This window comes from Macrobrachium nipponense, chromosome 5, assembly GCF_015104395.2.
Source record: "Macrobrachium nipponense isolate FS-2020 chromosome 5, ASM1510439v2, whole genome shotgun sequence".
Taxonomy (NCBI): domain Eukaryota; kingdom Metazoa; phylum Arthropoda; class Malacostraca; order Decapoda; family Palaemonidae; genus Macrobrachium; species Macrobrachium nipponense.
The window spans coordinates 73,770,186-73,788,730 of record NC_061107.1 but is presented as its reverse complement, the minus strand read 5'-3'; the positions used below and the strand labels follow the sequence as shown (position 1 = coordinate 73,788,730).

The window sequence follows — 18,545 nt, the reverse complement described above, 5'->3', positions numbered from 1 at the left end:
CACTGCCTGGTCGTGGCTGAGAGTTTCATACTGAAACACATCGATTGTTTCATACAGCATTATACACTGTACAGCAAACTTGTTTCCCTTGCTGTAGTCTGAGCTTGAATCTATTATCCCCTAGCCGCCAAGGCACCTTAACTTGACCGAATCTGGGGAGCAACTGAGCACTGCCTGGTCGAGGCTGGGAGTTTCATACTGCAGCGCATCGATAGTTTCACACAGCATTAGACGCTGTACAGAAAACTTGTTTGCTCGCTGTAGTCTGAGCCTGAATCTGTTTTCCCTTATCCGCCAAGGCACGTTAACCTGACCTAATCTGGGGAGCAACTGAGCACTACCTGGTCGTGACTGAGAATTTCATACAGCAGCACATCGAGTGTTACATACAGCAATATATGCTGAACAGCAAACTTGTTTGCCTCGCTGTAGTCTGAGCCTGAATCTGTTTTCCCCTAGCAGCCAAGGCACGTTAACTTGACCGAATCTGGGGAGCAACTGAGCACTTCCTGGTCGAGGCTGAGAGTTTCATACTGCAGCGCATCGAGAGTTTCATACAGCCCTAATCAGTTTTTGCCCTAGGATATACAGCAAATGAACTCATCTGGGGAGCAACTGAGCACTTCCTGGTCGTGGCTGAGAATTTCACACTGAAGCACATCGACTGTTTCATACAGTATTGTACTATTATACGCTGTACAGCAAACTTGTTTGCCTCGCTGAAGTCTGAGCCTGAATCTGCACGTTGATTTTCAAATTTAGCAATAGCTATTGAATCCCCGTGCCAATACTTAAAATGGGGCGTACTGTTAGGTCAATACTCCATTAGTTAAATCGTTGAGAGTGGTCAAAAGGAGAGAGAGAGAGAGAGAGAGAGAGAGAGAGAGAGAGAGAGAGAATCCGCATGCATAATTTTCCATACTAAAAAGCTGAATCCAGTTGGGAGGGCACCATAGCTGTAAATATTGGGTAAGAGTTTATTAATGTTCCGGTTTACTAACAGTTTTATTTGATTGTCAACTCTGTTTATTTTTTTTTATCTGTTTCTATGTTTGGTAAAAAATCAAAATCCTCCTGAAAAAAATAGTATTTTTATGTGCGAGTGAAATTTTCTCTTTCCATTTACCTGGGCCCGGTTTTCCATGGTTTTGATTTTTATTTGCTTGTTCAAGTTCTTTTCGAAGAGCAATTCTATTACTTTTGTTTTTGATTTGTGTTCGGTATTATTTTTCTTTTATTTCTTGATAATTGTAACGTTGTCGAATAGTCAAGGAAAATAACTGATTATTTGATAAGATACCAAGAAATAATATCTGTCATGATATTAATGAGACGAATTAAAGCGTGATCACCTGTTATGCAAACAGGCTTGAATGACCTCGTTTGTCGAGTTATCGATGCGTTACCGCAATGGAAGGAATGACGTTATCTCATCGCATGGCAGAAGCGGGCTTCTTGTCGAAGTTTGGGGAAACCAAGTGTAGTATATGGTATGGACCGGGGATAGGTCTTTGATCTCGGCTTCAAAGACCCCCTTTGATATGCAAATAAACTCGAAAAAAATATGCATGGAGGGGAAAAAACACACACGTCAAGGCTTCAGAGTTTAAATAAAGTTGGGTTATATTTTCAAAAAAGAAATCAGTGAGATTTATATGGTATGTTATGATACGATTGTGGCTAATTAAGCGTTTTCTTAATTAAAGAAATAGGGTTTAGTATACTGATAAGCCATTCACCCAAGAGGTGGTCCCCCCCCCACACACCATAATAAAGATAAGATATTGGTCACTCTCATATTAATGCCTTAAATGCTGAGTCGTGGTTGAAACACTTATGCGGTGGGCTTCCACGACATTCACGGCTAGCTAGCTCCCTTTCACGCACTCCCATGGTTTCTGGGCATCTAGGTCATGCTTGGCATTTTTTTTCCTGTGTTATTTAAGTTCATTGTCATCTTAGTATTAAGCCATTTGAGCAGCGTTCCTTTGTGTCTTTTTTTTTTCGCTCTCTCCTTTTGCTTTCAATTATGCTCCAAACTTCATGAAAACTATACAACATTCAAAGTATAAATACTGAGAAACTCCCAGTGTTATATCTTCTCAGGGGCAGACATTTAAGCTTTAATATGCAAGATTTGGCTATTTCTATTTTATGTGTAGTTGATGAAGTGATATTTCCTACGTATAATTGTTATTGTGAAGAACTTGTTCCAAAATATTATTTTAAAGTTAGTCCGCAAAGTCATGTTTTGCCTATATATATATATATATATATATATATATATGTATATATATATATATATATATATATATATATATATATATATATATATATATATATATATAAACTGCAAACATTCGTTTAGTTTGTAGCATAAGCAGACGACATGTAGTCGGTGATAGAAGCGAAATTTTACTGCTTCAGACTCGTACGTCACGACTCACGTTGTAAATTAAAGAGACAGACTCCTGACCAGTGAATATGAATAGCTCACATGACATTAATGGTTCTCATCTCTTTGAGAGAGAGAGAGAGAGAGAAAGAGAGAGAGGGAAGAGAAGCACGTAGGTTTAAAGTTGAGCGACTCTTCAATTTTTCATGTTTCTGGACGTCTCTGTTTTGAGGTATTAATGTTTAATAACGAAGCTACTCAAAGTCGTTCTGTGATCATCCTAAATACATAGAAGTGTTCCTCAGGGCACAGTGTAAGTCTCCCTTAAGAGAAGACATGAAACCTGTAATTTTGGCTTAAATGCCTTGGGTGAATCTTTGCTAAATTTCTTAGGCAAATCTTTGCTAAATTTCTTAGGCAAGTCTTTGCTAAATTTCTTGGGCGAATCTTTGCTAAATTTCTTAGTTAAATCTCTGTTAAATTTCTTAGGCGAATCTTTGCTAAATTTCCTCGGCAAGTCTTGTTAAATTTCCTCGGCAAGTCTTGTTAAATTTCCTCGGCAAGTCTTTGTTAAATTTCCTCGGCAAGTCTTTGCTAAATTTCTTATGTAAGTCTTTGCTAAATTTCTTAGTTAAATCTCTGCTAAATTTCTTTGGTAAATCTTTGTTACATTTCTTAGTTAAATCTTTGCTAATTTCTTAAGCTAATCTTTGTTAAATTTCTTAGGCAAATATCTGCTAAATTTCTTAGGTAAATCTTTGTTAAGTGTTTTAGATAAGCCGTTGCAAAATGTCTTAGGTGAATCTTTGCTTAATTTCTTGGGCGAGTCTTTGCTAAATTTCTTAGTTAAATCTCTGCTAAATTTCTTAGTTAAATCTCTGCTAAATTTCTTAAGTAAATCTTTGTTAAATTTCTTAGGTAAACCTGTTAAATTTCTTAGGTAAATCATTGTTAAATTTCTTAGGTGAATCTTTGCTAAACTTCTAAGGTAAATCTTCGCTGAATTTCTAAGGCAAACTTTTGTTAAATTTATTAGGCAAATCTTTGCTAAATATCTTAGGTAAGTCTTTGCTAAATTTCTTAGGTAAGCCTTTGCTAAATTTCTTAGGGAAGTCTTTGCTGAATATCTTAGGCAAATCTTTGTTTATATATTGCACTCACATTTGCTTATAATGATCGAAAATTGTAGATGACTTACCGTGGAGTTGTTTTTGTAAAAAGATATTTTGAGAGTCTATCTGCTAAATAAATCTTTAATAGATATCAGTTATCAGTAGCTGTCATTACGTCAGATTATGTTGGTATTTTCTATAAAGAAATTTGAGGGTCATATCATTTCAGTTTACGTTTACAAGGGTCCGTGATCAGAAAATGAATAGATGATTTTTAATGTTGAAATTATGGGAGAGACTTCGAATTTTGAATCTAAACCAAAGTTCCAGATAATTGAATTAGTGTTAATGTTTACAAGCAGAATTTTGACCTTTATTATGGACTGGAGATCCTGATTGACTTCGGTGAGAAAATATCAGTATAGGACATTTATATTTTATAAGGTTCTTGCATACGTCCATAGATTTTTATATAGTTTACTGATAGTCTTGCATTTGCTAGCTTGTTTATAAATATATATACATATATATATATATATATATATATCATATATGATAATATATCTATATATAGATATCTATATCTATATTATAGGATATCTAATCTATATATATAGACATCTATATATATATATATATATATATATATATTATATATATATATGGATTATATATGTATATGTATATAATATATGTATATATATATATATATATATGATATATAGATATATATATATATATATATATATATAGATATCTCTCTCTCTCTCTCTCTCTCTCTCTCTCTTCTCTCTCTCTCTCTCTCTCTATATATATATATATATAGATAATATACCTATATATCTATATCTATATATATATATATATATATATATATATATATATATATATACTATATATATATAGATATATATATATAATATATATATATATATATATATATATATATAGATATATATATATATATATACTATATATATATATATATATATATATATTATATATATATATATATATATATATATATATATGATACGTATATATATACCATATATTAGTACCATATATATATATAGATATATATATATATATGTATAATTTACTGATTCACGTAACCAGTCCATTAATTATGCGTGTAGCAGTATTCCTTGTTCATCAGTATATTTCCTATATATTATCATCTCTCTCTCTCTCTCTCACTTCGCACGAAAATAAAATTTATGTTTGTAATATGTTTCGCCCTCACATGCATTGCCCTCGGCATCTTCGCTCTGCAGATAGAGGTAACCAGATGCTCTCTCTCTCTCTCTCTCTCTCTCTCTCTCTCTCTCTGTTGGTATTAAGCGATCTGACCAGCAGACTGAGTATATACGTAAACTATCTCAAATTGCGACGAATCCGAGGATGAAACCCGAGGGAACGAAAGGGCGTAAGCAGCAGCAGCAGCAGAGAAAACATGACGTTTATTTTGGTCCACAACAAAAATCCGAAGGAGAAGTAAAATGTTTGGGGAAAGCTGAATCATCTCAAATAAAAGTTAAGCCAGCGCTGGTTTCCTGATTGATCGAAACCGTGGTTCTTTGTCCCACAAGCGATTTTTATTTTATTTTTATTTTTTGACAGGTTTTTATTTTATTTTTATTTTTATTTTCTATAGAGGTTTTCATTTTGTTTATTTTTATTTTTATTTTTTGATAGAGGTTTTTATTTTGTTTGCATTTTATTTTTGACAGAGGTTTCTATTTTATTGATATTTTTTTGACAGGTTTTTTTATTTTTATTTTTTATAGAAGTTTTTATTTTATTTTTGATTTTTGATAGAGGTTTTTATTTTATTTTCTCTTAATTTTTTTGACAGAGGTTTTTTATTTTATTTTTATTTGTTTGACTGCGAGGCATTATTGTATTTAGGCCATCTCTGATTTTATTCGGTGGCAGGTAATAAAGTCATAGGAAAAAAAATGTCACAGGGTAAAAAGTCACAATTTTGGCTGGGAAAAAAATGTCACAGGAAAAAAGGAAGTGAAAATTTTGGCTAGGAAAAAAGTCACAATTTAAGCTAGGGAAAAAGTCACAGGAAAACAATGTCACAGGAAAAATGTCACAATTTTTGCTAGGGAAAAAATCACATGGAAAAAATGTCACAAGAAAAAAGTCACAATTTTGGCCAGAAAAAAGTCCCAGGAGAAAAGTCACAATTTTGGCTAGTGAAAAAAGTGACAGGAAAACAATGTCACAGGATAAGTCACAATTTTTCCTAGGGAAAAAAGTGATAGGAAAATTGTCACAGGAAAAAAGTCGCAGGAAAAAAAAGTCATAATTTTGGCTTGGCAAAAAGTCACAGGAAAACAATGTCACAGGAAAAAAAGTCAATTTTGGCTAGCAAAAAGTCAGAGGAAAAGAAATCACAGAAAAAAAGTCACAGGAAGAAAGTCACAATTTTGGCTAGGAATAAAGCTACAGGAAAAAAGTAACATTATGGTGGCCGTTAATAAAGTCACAGTGGAAAAAATCCACAATATTTCTTGAGGGGTCATCATCTTCATGATATTTACAGTCTTTTATGTTAATACGATAATCCCAAACGGGTTTGTACTACAACGCGCCACAAAGTCTGATAAATACCGGCTTAAAAAGCCTTTTGGGGGTCACTATCTATTAAAGATGTTAATATACTTCTAAACGCATATATCTTTGGGAGTTAAAAAAAGGAGACACTGGTCTACGATAAATTGCGAGAAGTTGCACACAACCAATAAATGGACGTAGCTCCTGATTTTCCTCCTACATTTTCATTGGTATGTAAATGTGAAAATAAGTGGATTCAGTTCCCAGTTCCAGGGCCGATACGAGTGAGGTTTGTTCTGGAGGCGAGGCGGAATATTATTTAAATAAACTTAACGTTAATATGATGCTATGTAGTATTAATGTTATTACTGGAAAATAGTATGGGTTCATCATCTAATTCCTAACGCACGCTTAACGTCAACTTCCTGTAATACATGCAGACTATTTTGTTTGCCATTGCATCGTTGCCAAGTCGTTCTCTGGCTCGCGATTGTGCATCATTCCAGACCTAGATATTGCTTTTAATAAATTCGAACGTTAAGCCCACAATTTAATTTGCTAGACGCCAAATGCGCTTTTGGTCGAAAATAATTATTATAGCGTTCGGCCTGGGCTAAGCCCTCTGCAAATTGTAACTACAGGGTCAGTGTTATCTGAACTAATGCGTATATGCTTTGCGAACGAGCTTTCATGGTTGAATGTAATGAGCGTATGTTATCTGGTATTTTGCCAAGTGCGATTATGTAAAATTAACTGGTTTTCTTTGTAGCGGCTCGACTTCCTTTTGAGATGAGTCCAACTGTAGTTTTAAAATATTGTTTATTTACATATACACATACGAAGAACTAAAACTTGTATGTAGAAATACCAAGTTTCAGTACTATTGCTACTGTAAGGTTTACAGAAAACTATTGGGATGGCTTTGTCTGTCCGTCCGCACTTTTTTTCTGTCCGCCCTCAGATTTTAAAAACTACTTAGGCTAAAGGGCTGCAAATTGGTATGTTGATCATCCACCCTTCATTCATCAAACATACCAAATTGCAGCCCTCTAGCCTCAGTAGTTTTCAAAATTTCATTTAAGGTTAAAATTAGCCATAATCGTGCATCTGACAACGTAACATCAAAGGGCACCACAGCCGACTTTGAGTTTCATGGACCGTGGCTCATACAGCATCATACCGAGATCACCAAAAGACAGATCTATTTTCAGTGGCCTTGATTATACGCTGTACTGAAAACTGGATTGCGCCTATCATTATTTTACTTGTTTGATTTTAATTTCAGTTTAGAAATTTTCAATGCGTTGTTTGTAGTTGCGGTAAGAGCAGTAATAATAGCCACATCATCATTATTATTTTCAAGTAGCAGTAAGAGCAGTAGCAGCAGCCACACCATTACCAATATCACCATTATTTTAAATAATAGCAGTTGTAGTAAGAGCAGTAGCAGCAACCACATCATACCACATCATCATTTTAAGTCATAGCAGTGGTTAAAACAGCAGAGAGAGAGAGAGAGAGAGAGAGAGAGAGAGAGAGAGAGAGTAGCAGTCGGTTACAGCAGAGAGAGAGATCAGTAGCACGATATCCATACTTTTAAACCCATAGCAGAGTAAACAGAGAGAGAGGAGAGAGAGAGAGAGAGAGAGAGAGAGAGAGAGAGAGAGAGATCAGTAGCAACGACATCATACCACATCATCATTTTAAGTCCATAGCAGCAGTTTAAACAGCAGAGCAGAGAGAGAGAGAGAGAGATCAGTATCAACCACATCATACCACATCATCATTTTAAGTCATAGCAGCGGTTAAAACAGCAGGGAGAGAGAGACCTTACAGACCTTACAGACCTTACATCTTGTTCGGGTTGCCCCAGGTCCCTCAGTGTGAGGCACCTCTAATGTCTACCAGAGAGTTGCTAGTACATCTTCCGGTATATTTTGCATCTTCCAATCTCGGATGGTCTGGGATGCAGCTTTAGATATTTGTCGGAGTTATTCTTAAAACACATCTACGCTCACTCCTGATATATTCCTCAGATGAGCTGGCAACGCATTGAATAGACGCTGCATTATCGATGCTGGTGCGTAGTGGATTAATGTCCTGTGTGCTTTCCTTATTTTTCCTGGTATAGTTTTGGGCACTATTAATCTACCTCTGCTTGCTCTTTCTGATATTTTTAGCTCCATGATGTTTTTGGCTATTCCTTCTATCTGTTTCCATGCCTGAATTATCATGTAGCGTTCTCTTCTCCTTTCTAGACTATATAATTTTAAGGATTGTAGTCTTTCCCAGTAATCAAGGTCCTTAACTTCTTCTATTCTAGCTGTAAAGGACCTTAGTACACTCTCTATTTGTGCAATATCCTTTTGATAGTGTGGGTACCATATCATATTGCAATATTCAAGTGGACTACGAACAAATTGTTTTATAAAGCATAATCATGTGTTCAGCTTTTCTTGTTTTGAAGTGCCTTAACAACATTCCCATTTTTGCTTAACATTTTGCCAATAGAATTGCTATTTGATCATTGCATAACATGTACCTATGAAGGTCTTTAACTGCTTCCTTATTTGTGATTGTCTCATTATTAGGTCCCCTATATGCATATAGCTTTCCTTCTCTGTCTCCATAATTTATTGATTCAAATTTATCAGAGTTAAATACCATCCTATTTACCTCTGCCCAATCATATACTTTGTTAAGGTCTCTTTGTTGCGTGTTCCTATCTTCATCACAAGTAATTTCTCTACTTATTCTTGTGTCATCAGCGAAACTACTCACTACCGAGTCCCTAACATTACTGTCTATGTCTGCAATCATAATAACAAACAGTAATGCAGCTAACACCGTACTTTGTGGCACCGGATATTACCTTAGCTTCATCCGATTCTCCTCGTTTGCTAATATCTGTTTTCTGTTGTGTAAAAATTCTTTTAACCATCTTCCTACTTTATCCACGATATTGTGTTTTCTAATTTTCTTCGCTAATATATTATGGTCTACCTTGTCAAAAGCTTTTGCAAAGTCTAGATAAACCACATCTGTTTCATTTCCGCTTTTCATATTTTTGTAAATGTTTTCACGGTGGACTAACAGTTGGGTTTGTGTACTTTTTCCGTGTACGAAACCATGTTGTCCTATATTAAACAAATTATTTTTTATTAAATGTTTCATAATATTTTTCTTCATTACCCTTTCATACACTTTCATAATATGTGATGTCAGACTCACAGGCCTATAATTGCTTGCCTCTAGTCTTGATCCACTTTTGAAAGTAGGGGTAATATATGCTAACTTGTGCTCATCATAAATCTTGCCTGTATCTACACTTTGTCTTAATAATACTGCAAGTGGCTTTGCGATAGAATGAACTACTTTCTTTAACAAAATAGCAGGGACACCATCAGGCCCTGCAGCAGCTCCATTTTTAATTTCATAATAGCCTACACAATATCAGGCTTCATTAATATCTATGCCAGCTAAATAAAATATTTACTATTTTTTGCCTACTTCTATATCATTTATCTTATTATCAATTCTAGGGTGAATTCTCTCTTATATCGTTCTGCCAATATGTTGCATATTCCTTTGGTTCATTCATTTCATTCTCCCTTCTCAATTCTTAGAGGCCTATTTTCTATTCTTCTTTTATTCATCTTTTTCATGTACGAGTATAATAGTTTGAGGTTTTGCTTGATATTTACTAGGGTTTTTTCTTCCAAGTCCCGTTTTTCATTTTCTTTTGATTGTATAACCTTTTGCTCTGCATTTTCTATCTTACGTTTTAGTTCTATAACTTTCCATACATTTTTTTCTTTTGCAAGACCTTTTTTCCACTTTCTGATTTTCTGGAACAAGATCCTTCTGTCTCTTGGTATGCATGACTGATGTTAACTTTTCTTCTTCGGTATATATTTTTCCACTATTTTCTCTAATATTTTATGTAATAGCTCCGTATTTACCCTTATGTCATCACTTACGAAAATGTTATCCCAATCTTTGTTTAATTCTTCATTTATTTCTAACCATTTTATATTTTTACTGTAGCAGTTGTATTTTCCATATCCTTCCTACTTTTTCATTTCTTGCTTATCTCTGTTTTCACTTGCTTTCGAATGGACTGTTGATTCTATGACATTATGGTCTGAAATACTCACATTATAAACTATTATTTCTTTAACATAATTCACCTCGTTCTCAAATACTAGGTCTAAAAAGTGAATTTTCCTTTCTTGTTGGCAGGTGATTTATTTGTTGAATGTTGTATTCTAGTAGCATGTCTAATAGCTTTTCGAATTGCCTCTTATCTTCTGCACTACTATTACTCTCTTTTTTATATGTATAAATACAACCACAATCTCCTATTCGTTCTTTCCAGTCTACGAAAGGAAAGTTAAAGTCTCCAGATAGGAGAATAGTCCAGTCCTTGTGATTTCTACATATATCATCCAATTTTTCTATTATTATGTCAAACTCTTTAGTATTAGGGGGTCTATATATTACTATGTTCATTAATTTTTCAGATTCAAATTCTACCGCTATTAGTTCGCATTCTGAGTTACTATATTTCTCATATATTTTTCCTTGTTTTTTGTCTTTCCCATATATTGCGGTTCCCCCTTGATTCCTATTTTTTCTATCTGATCTCTAAGTTTGGAACCCTTTTATTTGATCATCATTCCCAGCCTCTTGGGAATACCAGGTTTCACTTATATTCATTATATCTATTTTCTTTTCAGTTTAGGGTTAGTTCTTCTAAGTAGTCTATTTTTCTTTTTGAGTTACTCGCAACTAAACCCTGCGCATTCATCACTATGATGGTTTGCGTGTTTTCTCCTTCATTTAATAAATGGGCAAGTAATAAGGATTTTCCCATGCTCTTTTACGTGTTTACTGGTATGTTTGGTTTCGTTTCTTTTTTCATTTCCAGAAATTCTGACATTAAAAAATCCAACTTTTCCATAATATTTGATCTTCCTTCATCATAATTATTCATTTTGTGTCTGCAATATCCTCTTGCATCATAAATACAGTTCTTATCTCTTGAGTTGTATCCTGGAGCTGATGCTTGGAAATATTTTGCTGACACTGCATATCGCGGTGATGGCTGTTTTTTTTTTTTTTCTTTCACCTGATATTCTTTGTTCCTCTCTTTATTTGTTTCTTTCTTATTTTGGATTTCATTATTTGATTGATTATTTATTTGATTTTGATTCATGGCTACAGGGTGCTTATATTTACATTTTTTGTCGAACTTACATCCATTTTCCTTCTTTTAGGTTTTTGCATATTTTTGGATGTAGATCTCTGCAATCATCCTCATAGCCGTCTAGGTATGCACATTTACTATATATTTCATAGTTGTGACATACCTTAGGATGTTTGTAGTAACATCTTTCTCCGAATCTGCAATTGCCTCTTTTCAAAAGGTTGCAGACTTTGTCTTTCTTGTCTATTTTTTCCTCTTTCCCATCATTGTTCAAATCTGGGTAGAGCCTCTTCGGGATTTTCTTTTGTGTTGTCCTGTCGTAATTTATTTCTTCGTATGTATGCTGCTTGATTTCCTCATATGTAGTATCAATGAGTATCTCTGCATCCATACCTTTATCTTGTTCTTTGTTTTCTTTTTTTTCTGTCATTTCAGTTTTGTTTACTACTCTTCCGTTTTCCTCTTCTTCTTCTTCCTCTTCCTCTTCTTCATGCTCAACTATTTGTACATTCAGTCTTGATTTAATAACATTGTCTATCCATGATAGACATGTTGAGCAAAATATTCTGGTATCTTTTCTCATGTCTTGCATTACTTCAGCACATTGCGGATGCGTCAGAATGTTGCATGCAGAACATTTTCTGCTCAGGTTTTGTGGATTAACTATGCTATACCACACCTTACACAGTTTGCATGCTTTTTGCATTCTTTTTCCTACAGCATCAATTAGGATATTCACAATGTTCACCTTATTCATTTTCTTTGTCGGAATATGTTGATTTATGTATATTTTCTTTATGATCCTCTTGCCACTTGGATTTTATTTGGAACTTCTTCAATTATTTTCAAGAGGTTTTTCTGTTGATTTGTTCCAGTTTGAAGGATCATATCCTTCTAATATATCTATGAATGCTTTTGTATCTTTTTGGTTAGGGCTGTTGTTGATCTCATAGGTGAGAAATGCCAGCTCCCTTCCTGAGGAGAGAGAGAGAGAGAGAGAGAGAGAGAGAGAGAGAGAGAAAGAGAGAGATCAATAGCAACCACATCATACCACATCATCATTTTAAATCATAGCAGCAATTTAAACAGCAGAGAGAGAGAGAGAAGAGAGAGAGAGAGAGAGAGAGAGAGAGATCAGTAGCAACCACATCATACCACATCATCATTTTAAATCATAGCAGCAGTTTAAACAGCAGAGAGAGAGAGAGAGAGAGAGAGAGAGAGAGAGAGAGAGAGAGAGAGAGATCAGTAGCAACCACACCATACCACATCATCATTTTAAGTCACAGCAGCGGTTAAAACAGCAGAGAGAGAGAGAGAGAGAGAGAGAGAGAGAGAGAGAGAGATATCACCAACGCGGCTTTTAACACCTTGTTAGGCATTCCTTCCAGATATATAGGTAGAGGGCGCGGCGAGCGAGTGAGCGAGCGAGCGCTCTATTAACAGATCATATAAGATCTCATTATGCTTAATGAACGCAACTTCAACCCTCCGTCCAAAATGCCGAACCGTCGTCTTCTTGATGACTCTCTGGTTCGAGATGACGATTGGAGAATTCGTATCGTTTTGGTCTCCTTCTTGTCTGATAGTTTTATTTATTTATTTATCTATTTTCTTGTTTGGTTCTGCGGTGCCAATTGGTGTGTTTACGAAGCTCCTTTAGAAAGCGCGTCTCTGCTTTTCAGAATCGAAGCGCATGCAGTTCGGAAGCCTGTGGAAGAATTGGTTAATGATTGTCGCGTGTTTTTTAATTGATCTGCTGAGAGCAGGTAGCTAATGAGACTTTGTCTATTACCTATTCCATTTTTATTACTGGATTAAGCAACTCGAGCACCAACATCTGTACAGCACATTTCATACCATGTTTACATTTTTCTACTCCGCAGGGGTGCATTGTTGACATTACTTTTAAGGTTCTTTGCAGCGTGCCTTCCTTAGGCCTCTAGCTGCAGCCACTTTCGTTCCTTTTACTGTACCTCCTTTCATAATCTCTTTCTTCCTTCTTACTTTCCACCCTCTCGTAACACTTGATTCATAGTGCAACTGCTTTGAAGTTTCCCTCCTGTTACGCCTTTCAAACCTATTACTATCAATTTCCATTTCAGAGCTGAATGACCTTATAGTTCTCACAGTGCTTGGCATTTGGTCTAAATTCTACATTCAACTCAACTATATTTTTCTAGAGCCATTTTTTTCTAGTCTTAATCGGCTCCGATTCGATATGAAATTATGTCAGAAGATGTTGCAAAGTCTTGCCAATTGAAAGCTCGGTTGCGTTACAAATGGAGAAATTGATGAATGTGACACTTTATTTTAGTGTTTGTCACTTGGCAGTGAGGATAATTGCTTTATTAACTTGAGTTTGCGCGAGTGGTACACACACACAAACACACACACACACACACACACACACACAGAGAGAGAGAGAGAGAGAGAGAGAGAGAGATTCCTGGCATCGTATCGAAAACCTGAAAAAAAGAAGCTTTAAGAAATATTGCTTTTCAAGAGATGGGAACTCAGGCATTCGTGTGCCAATGTTTTGATTTAAGGGATAATTGTGCTATCTCTCTCTCTCTCTCTCTCTCTCTCTCTCTCTCTCTCTCTCCTCTCTGCTATATATATATATAAATATATATATATAATATATATATATATAATATATATAATATATATATATATATATATATATATATATATATGAAGAGAGAAAGAAAAAGAAGGGCAATATTATCGCCTTGTCTTTAATATGACTTTTTAGACCCAGACAAGTGAACTAGGTACAGTTCTGGTAGTCGACTGTTGTGGGTCGAGACTAGAGATGGAGTTGAAGAGAGAGAAAAGAAAGAGAAAAGAGTAAGAGACACAACAAACTCCGATTCAAACGGTTGAAATTACTTATCAGAATCACTGGGGGCTTTTCTCTCTGTTGGTTTGAGAAATGCGTGTGTTTGTGTGTGTGTGTGTGAGGGCATGTGCTTGAGTGTGTGTGTGTGTGTGTGTGTGTGTATTGTGAATTAACGCTCATCTAAGCTGAAGATCTTGACAGCGTGTCAATCCTCGAATGGTAAGTTTCACTGAGATCTTTGCAATTCGAATCACGCAGCAAGGAAACTTATTTCCTTTTATGAATAAAAGAGCAAGAGGCTGATCCATTCCGGTGCTTTCAAGCAAAAGCACCATCACCACTGAACAAACAGGCCAGTTGCATGCAAACAGACGCAACTGCGCAAACTAATTATAATTTCCAGTTACGAGCGTCGGAACTTTTTTGTTTTTTTTATTTTATAATTTTTTTTTTCACCGGAATTTTGATTTATGTCGCTTAATTGCCCTCCGTTGCTTTTGATGTCAGGAATTTCAAGGAATATTCCAGTCGCGCTCGAAAGTAATTCGACGTTTCGGGAATAAACGCCGCTTTCCCGCTGAACAATCATAAATCATAATAGGCCTTTGTTGCTCTGGAGTGTTTATCCAGCCTAATATGGGCATTCTCTCTCTCTCTCTCTCTCTCTCTCTCTCTCTCTCTCTCTCTCTCTCTGTCTCATGTTTACCTTCCATTTACTCTGGAGGCTGACATACGACGTCGGGGCTTCTAATAATAATAATATTTCGAAAATATTCCGGAACACTTGATGTCCACGCTAGCTGGAAAACTGCCCAAAAGGGAATTCTAAAGAGGCATCATTATGGAAAGTTTCGCCTCTCATAGCTTTTTTGGCTTCCATCCGCCGATGCAGGTGGGACGGACGAAAAGAATGAGATGGGGTAGGATGCGACCGGGTAAGATATACGGTTGGAAATAATTGCTAAATGCTACTGTCTTACCAAATCTGGGTTACCACACATACATACTACATATATATATATATATATATATATATATATATATATATATATATATATATATATATGTATATATATATATATATATATATATGTATATATATATATGTATATATATATATATATATATATATATTATATATATATAAGTAACATAGCAAGTTCTGCCCAAGATAGATTTTACATTGTGTATATTTATATATAAATATAATTATTATAATGTTGTTCGTTAAAAGGCTGACGAGACTTGTGAAACACTACGGGTACAATTACCCACATTTCACTTTACATACGTATATATAATATCTCTATAGACGTATATGTATATATAATTATATATACATATACTATATATTATATGTATATATTTATATAATATATATATATGCATATGTTTATATATATAATATATGTATATATTATATATGTATATATAAGTCTTGTTGAAAAAGATTGCTGCATCAGCTCCATTAATTTTGTATAGAGTCTTCTCTATTTTCCTTATTAAGGATATCTCAATGTTGCTGAAACGTGGCAAAGGGGATCGTCAAATCCGGTGTAGTCATATTGAATTATCTTTATTACTGCTATCACCACTACAAGTTTCTCTCTCTCTCTCTCTCTCTCTCTCTCTCTCTCTCTCTCTCTCTCTGACGTTTCGCACAGATCTGCCAGGGCATGATCACAGCAATGGTTGCTGGAGGACTGAATCTTGGTGGTGAGATTCAGATAAGAACAGCTTTGAACAAATGGTACATGGAGGACGAGGAGAATAAAGAGAATCCCCCCACCGAGGATGTACGAATTTTCTACAAGTCCTTCATGCACCACGGTTACAAAGAAGAGGAGAGATGCATCAAGAAGATTGTGGAAGAGAACGTCACCCCCGTGGAAGAAGGGAAGAGGCCCTCTCTTATAATCTGTTATAAGAACCGAAGAACAAGATACCTGGTTATGAGGAATAACCCCACCCCGCCTGAAGCAGAATAACGTCGTCTACCGGTACACATGCCCTATCCAAGGATGCCCTGGAGTCTATATCGGAATGTCAACGGTACGACTGTCTAAGAGGATCTCCTGTCACGCCCAGAACGGTGCCATCAAACACCACGCCCTCACCGCCCACCAACAGCACGTCGTGCGAGAGGACATCGTGAAAAACACGGAAATAATCGGAAGAGCCCCTGATCAGCGACGCCTCCTTGAGGCGTTATTCATTCTCGAACAAAAACCCCTCCTAAATACGACACAGGAACCCTTCCTGCTACCCACCTTTGTGAGGAACCCCCCCCCCCCACCCCCCACCCCCCCTCCAGACAATAACACCAGCGAACAGGACGGGACCAATATTGAAGAGGATGGAAGAAATATCAGGAGTTACGTCACCACGGTCGCAGCCAATGAAAACCCGGCTCCAGGTGACGAAACACGCCTGAGAAGGTCAACGCGCCTCCGACGCCTAGCCGCCAGCCAATGAAACGTCAAGCATCCTCCGGGTCTTGCAGGAGCATCCGTGAGCGCCCGCACGACCATGGTATAAAGAGAAGGATTCACCACCAAGGTATTACAGGCTGCTCTGTGAGCAAGAGCCCGTGCTGACACAAGGTCAGCTTAATAAAAAACAACAACAGCCACCAAGATTCAGTCCTCCAGCAATCATCGCTGTGACCATGCCCTGGCAGATCTGGGCGAAACGTCAGAGAGAGAGAGAGAGAGAGAGAGAGAGAGACTTGTAGTAATAGCAGTAATAAAGATAATTCAATATGACTACACCGGATTTGACGATCCCCTTTGCCACGTTGCTTGCCAGTTTCAGCAACATTGAGATATCCATAATAAAGAAAATAGAGAAGTCTCTATACAAAATTAATGGAGCTGATGCAGCAATCCTTTTCAACAACACTTATTTAAAAGAGGGTCTACTCCCAAGATATATATATCGATATATATATAGATATATATATATATATATATATATATATATATATATTATATATATAGCATATATACTACATATATATAAATATGTTATTGGAAGTGAATAACCCAGTGAAGTATAATCAACTGTACCGTGGAAATCACGATTCAAGATGACTTCATTGATGAATTTATATATATATATATATATATATATATATATATGTATTATATATATATATATATATATATATATATATATATATATATATATATATATATATATATATAATTTCTTGCCATATCCTCGCAATATTCTGCTTTATAAACGAACAAGACCACACGCGTTGCGTAAACGAAAACTTCCAAATTTACTGGTTCAAGTTTACGACCAATCAGTGTAATAACCCCGTTGTGGAAATGCTGAGTTGTGGCGAACACCGACCTCTTTTAGGGTGGGTTATTAAATTATACGATTCAGGTCTGTGAGTAGCTACAGGCAACGGGAATCAAATGGAATTAGGAATTCTGGGGCTGGCGAGTTGCTCGTAATCGTAATCGGGAATCGGAAGGAAACTTTGTTTCGGAACCGTTTTGTGAAAACATTGCGCGAAAGCTGCGTTCACGAGTCAGTTCGGGTCATTGCTCGGTTCACCTGTACTTTAACAGGTAGGGATCCTTGATTTTCTGCTGTTTCGTCTCTGGATTTCGTAAACTGGTTTGCAAACGTGCAATATGGTACTATTACTCCTACCAATACTATTGTTATTACTATTATAATAACTGATGTCGCTGGTATCATAAATGTGCTTTACACATATTAACTGTTGGTGCATTATTGTATTTTTGCATCATGTAAAATGTAACTCAATGTAGTTGGCTACCTTCTTATCAGGTTAATGTTGATTATAATAAAAAATACAGTTTTTTTTTTCATTTATAAATTTAATTTACTGTAAGAAAAAACAAACAAAAATATTTCAGCTAAATTTTTGTACATTAAAAGCTCTCTATTGGGGAGTAGCTACGTCATGTAACCTTCGTTTGTGAAAACATAGGATAAAATTATTTTATTCCAAATATATATCGTTTCTGAAAACGGAGATAAAATGTTTTTTATTCCAAATATAAATCTTTTCTGAAAACGGAGAAAACATTATTTTATTCCAAATATAAATCGTTTTTGAAAACGGAAATAAAATGGTTTTTATTCCAAATATAAATTGTTTCTGAAAACGGAGATAAAATTGTTTTATTCCAAATATAAATTGTTTCTGAAAACGGAGATAAAATGTTTTTTTATTCCAAATATAAATCGTTTCTGAAAACGGAGATAAAATGGTTTTTATTCCAAATATAAATTGTCTCTGAAAACGGAGATAAAATAATTTTTATTCCAAATATAAATTGTTTCTGAAAACGGAGATAAAATTGTTTTATTCCAAATATAAATTGTTTCTGAAAACGGAGGTAAAATGGTTTTATTCCAAATATTAATCGT

General features: G+C 35.4%; 1 protein-coding gene across 2 annotated transcripts in view; it reads left to right on the top strand.

The window, feature by feature from the left end:
- Window positions 1-18,545, top strand: part of LOC135215408 (uncharacterized) — a 1,081,448-nt gene that overhangs the window by 793,269 nt on the left and 269,634 nt on the right. The window lies entirely within an intron of this gene.